This window comes from Nicotiana sylvestris, chromosome 8 (genome assembly GCF_000393655.2).
Source record: "Nicotiana sylvestris chromosome 8, ASM39365v2, whole genome shotgun sequence".
Classification (NCBI taxonomy): domain Eukaryota; kingdom Viridiplantae; phylum Streptophyta; class Magnoliopsida; order Solanales; family Solanaceae; genus Nicotiana; species Nicotiana sylvestris.
Genome location: NC_091064.1, coordinates 154,368,904 through 154,374,117, shown reverse-complemented (window position 1 = coordinate 154,374,117; position 5,214 = coordinate 154,368,904). Strand labels below are relative to the sequence as shown.

Below are 5,214 nucleotides of genomic sequence, written 5' to 3'. Positions count from 1 at the left end.
GACTGTTTGAGTTGGATCATCCCCTATTTGAGTTAGATTTCTTCATTAAGCTGATATTCTCCAACACATTTGCAACTCACATATTTTTAGTAGATTCAGAAACAAAAATCACTACTTTCGGACTAAAAACTAAAGCAAGAAGTTATTAATAAGTGGTTAAAATTCACACTTATCATCGGCTAACACTTCACGCTTACGTAGGTGATTTCTAAATGTGTTATCCCGTAGATACACTATTTGATATACCTCGTATCAAACTTAGAAACCATTAAATTGTTTTAACACTTTATCCTTGGTACTGAACATTATCTCATAACGAGAATGGACCAAAGTTTTATTTGATAATGTTGAACCGTCACTAATGATTTTGTTTGATCTCTTTGAGCCAAGATCTTGGGATCTCCGGTTTTCTAAATAGAGTTACCGCCATAGTGACTTGTTGTCAAGACCCAAAACCCCAACCTGTTGTGATGGCACCTAACACACTTGCTAGGCAAGCCGACAAACATATAACAACTAAATAATTGAATAGAACATGCTTAATAACTCAACAACGGAAATATCTCATCAATATATGATAGAAATAACTGAAACTTTGCTACAACCACCCCAATATCTGGTGTCAACGAGTACATGAGCTACTAGGTATCTACATAGTCTGAAACTCTAGTACAACTGTTTGATTAATAGAACCGTACTAAATAACATGAAAATAAGGAGAGCCAAGGTCTGCGGGCGTCATAGCAGCTACCTCAAGGTCTCCAAGCAAGTACTAGCACCAAATCTAGCAATCACCACATCCAGATGTACTTGGATCTGCACACAAAATGCAGAGTGTAGTATGAGTAAAACCGACCCAGTATACTCAATAAGTAACAGAACTAACCTTGAGCTGAAAATAGTGACGAGCTCAGAAGGATAGAGTTAGAACCAATATTTTTACAACACGAATATAGTAATGAAAATGGCAGTAATAACACAGAGAAACTTCCATATTCAATTCGTTCATGGTATAGAAATTTAGACATGCTTCCAAGTTCACATTTAGAGACCAACACTGATAAGAACATGTCAAGTATAGCTAGCATGGGGAATGTGTCACGGCCCAAATTGATGGGCTGCGGCAGGCACCCGGTACCTTACTCAACCGAGTACAACTATAATATATCTATCTTATTACATCATCACAGGTAAGTGGGCCTGAAGGGGCGTTATGAGATAACTAGAGTAAACATGAGGGAATACTCGACATAGAACGACCCAACCTGATATAAAAACTCATACCTGTGACATACAGGCCAATAAAGCCAATGTGATCCATTATATACTTAAAATATAGGCCAACAAGGCCATACAAGTATCCGTATACATGACATCTGTCTACAAGCCTCTAAGAGTACATACTTATCATAAAAGTCGGGACAAGGCTCTGCCATACCAAACAATACACGTCCAAATCACACTGATCAAACAAGCAACTCCGGAGCAAATGGAGTACACCAACATCTTCCGCTGAGCTGATAGCCTACTTGGAGGACTCTCGACCTGTCTATCAGGACATGCGAGCATGAAACGCAGCGTCCCCAGGCAAAAGTGACGTCAGTACAAATAATGTACAGAGTACGTAAGGAATGAAAATCAGTACATAAAAGACATAGATGAAACATGGAATAAAGAATTCCGCATTTAAGTCTAAATAGCTTTGTAAATCCTAAAACATTTATAATATCATGCACGTGCATATAAATGTCGTGTCATACATAGGTATAGGTGTTCATAACATCATCAAGCCTCTGAAAGTATTCCATCATATCATCTCGACCACTGTGGGCAAAATTATCAACATATACCAGCTGATCAGGTGATGGTGCGTATATAATGCTATAACCTTTTCTCATATCCCATATACATATAATATACGCGTATATAAAGCCATCTGGTCATGTGTCAATGTACATGTATAAATGAATGAAATGCATAAGAAATACATTAATAAGATTTTCTCGGAATGTTATAAGATTAATATACCTTTCAGATAACTTTATCAAGGACGTATTTTTCTGATACCCATGAACAGAAGATATAATGATAATTCACATGGGAAATCAAGAACATAGTCATCCTTAGTAATTCTATGAATAAAGTTGTTTATGAAAGTTGTACATTTGCTCGTTTCGGTTGTATCGTATGGATCATGCCAAAAAGAAAGAAGGGATAGCCTTAACATACCTGAACCGATTTTCTTGAAAATCTTCTAACATACGTGAATTGAGACAACATGTAACGGCATATCGAAGTAGGGAAAAATCCGTATGATATTCTTGAGAAAGATTGCACCGTACTCCCTTAAAATGGTAAATCCCATGTTGCTATAGTATTAAATGGTCTTCGTATGGAATGTTTGGAGCAACTACATTGCTATTTGTAAACTATTAGCTTTGCTGAAGCTTTCCTTCTTCATTTAGTAGATGAGAGCAAATGATTTTGTGAATTAGAAGGGTTACCTTTAACCCTTTAGGTGTGGGCCCCACTAGGATGACTAATGTCACATAATCTACTCAATTGTGCCACCTTTCAATTATAATATAAGAGTCACAATGTTGGATTGGTGGGCTGACACGTTAAGGTTAAGGGCTTAGCCAAAAGATTTATCCACCAATTTCTTAATTAACTTGCTAATATCCCATTAATCAATAATTACTTAATTATCCACATAATTAAAATTATCTCAAATTATTTAAAATACTGCCCACTTTTAGCATACTTTATACCTCTTACTATCATAGTCATGTGGTACCTTGTATGACACTAGTCCATAAATATCGGGTATTATAGCTCAGACCGTATTTTATCCCAAAATATCAAATTTTGACGAAACTCATTTTCTTTTATTTGCTTACCCTCTCACCTTCACGAGTTTACTTATCACTTGTTTGAAATAGCATAATACTTATAACCTCAAAATAATCTCATTCCCGAGCTTACATCGATTAACTTATGACGAAACTTTAACGTACGAAAATGCGAGATGTAACATCTCATTTTCGAGCTTATATCAATTTACTTATGGCGTACTTTCACGTACGAAAATATAAGGTGTAACAGAATGGTACATCTCTATGCCTATATATCAAATAGGCATGTCCAGAGTACAGTATCATAGTGATATTACGAGGTACTCACACTCTCAGAGTGATCAATCAGTCTATCTCAAACTCCCACTCATCACACATAATCACTCAGCAATACACGAATGCCTGGCATCAATACCCCTCACCAAAACCCGTCTATATAAATCACTGTGCCTACGCTCACTGCTAGTATGTCAGACTCCGTAGGGGGGGATCCTGTCCAAGCGCTAATATAAAGTCTATAAGACCTGCTGCTACGTGCAGCCCGATCCATAATAATTGTCACACCCCTTTTTACCTCACTAAACCCTCTTAAAATTAATAAAAGAGATATGAAGCTCAAAAAGGGTTTTCAATTAGAAAGTGACAAAAATGTGCGTTCAAAAGGATTTTTCAGAGTCGCCACTTGACATTGGTTTCGGTGTGACAGGTTAACGTTATTAAAACAATTTTTTCTTTTCAAACACTTCGGACTCCAAAACTAAGTCTGCACCAGAGATTCGGGTAAGAGGATTTATTTGACTCGGGGAGAAGGTGTTAAGCACTCCTTAAGTTCCGTAATTAGTATGGTTGCATACTTGATCTAGTCGGCTTTGAAGAATATCCTAATTAAGGGAAAAACACACAAAAAGGGAAAAACAAATAGAAAGGAGGTTCGAGGTCGTCCCCACTTAAATGCAAAAAGAAAAGAGAAGAAGAGAAAATAAAATGTTAAAAATCCTATATTAACCTATACTATGCTTCCTCCACAATATCTGTCATGACCTCCAATTACATTTACTACGGGGCATACCCCGGATAAAACTATATATAAAATCTATGGGGTATTCTCCTGAATATAAACTAAAGGGAGCGGCCTCTTACCTCGAATAAAAATAACCTAAGGCTTGCCTACCCGAGTGTGGTCGGCCTAAACATGTCACTAGCTATAAGCGACAAATAAAAGTAAGAAAACATTTCCAATTTAAATTGTCATTTACGTTTAAACCTGAACCCTTCTATCAAATGCTACAAGAATTCAGCAATGTTTACACTTAAAAATTTCAGCTCAAACAGACTTGAAACAAAACATGGAAAGTCAATCACAAATTAGCAATTAAAGCATGAAGCTCAAGCAATCATAAATCACACATATGAGAGATTAAAGAACAAAGTAAGGAGTTGACCTCAAGTGGAACCCAAACGGTACTCAAAATTGAATTGATGAAAAATCTCCTTGTAAGCAACAATATTGTTCAATCCGACAATAGCACTTCAAATCTACAACGGGACCGCATATCTGTCCGGAAACTTCAACTTACGACCTTCGACAACCTCGAAATTCACCGAAAAACTCGAATCAAATGAACCCAACTCAAAATTGTGTGACGTGCGAGAAGGAAAATATGAAAATGGACGCTGGATTAAAATGTGGACATTAGGAATAACACCTATTCTGACAAGTAGGAGTAAAACTCAAGACTCACATATTGATAACCATCTAGGAGAAATGTGGACATTTATTTGGTAGTAGTTGAATTTTGACAAAATTTGGTTTAAACATAAACAAGCCAAATAGGAAAATCACATGCTACTGTTCCCTTCCTCTTTATGCATGCTCAGCAGTATAGCATCGATGTCGTCAGTCTCCTTCAATGGATTAATACTCAACGAACAGTTGGATCGAGGAGAAGGTGCAGGAACATTCTCTTCAACGTGAATTTCCTTCTTGTTAGCTTGGAGGAATTTAAGATTTAGGGTTTAAGGAAGATCGCAAGTGAAAAATTATTCAGAACATTGGAGACCACCGTGTTCCTTAGGCGTTCTCTCGTCGTCTCTCTATTTTCATGTGTATGCGTGTGTGTTTGAGAATGAGGGGAGAGATGAGAGTGGCGAAGGATTTGGTCTTTTAGTGGGTGGTTGTTTCGGCAGCGGCTGGTTACTGTTGCAGTGGTGAATTGACGGCTGGAGATGGTTGGTCGTTGATGGAGCTTAGGGCGTTCTTAGAGGTTTTAGGGTGTCTTCAGATTAGTCAAAGTAAGGGAGGTTTAGGCTTTGGGGTTAATGGGCTAAGGAAGTTGGTTTAATTGGACTAAAAGCAAGG

The 5,214-nt window shown here is 37.3% G+C and overlaps 1 long non-coding RNA gene across 1 annotated transcript; it reads right to left on the bottom strand.

Annotated features, from left to right (window-relative positions):
* Positions 1-743: 743 nt before the first annotated feature.
* Positions 744-4,519, bottom strand: LOC138874497 (uncharacterized). The gene is made up of 3 exons (XR_011401460.1): positions 4,298-4,519; positions 1,439-1,545; positions 744-816 (listed from the first exon to the last, which is right to left on the bottom strand). It is a non-coding gene; the product is annotated as an uncharacterized lncRNA (long non-coding RNA).
* Positions 4,520-5,214: the final 695 nt, after the last annotated feature.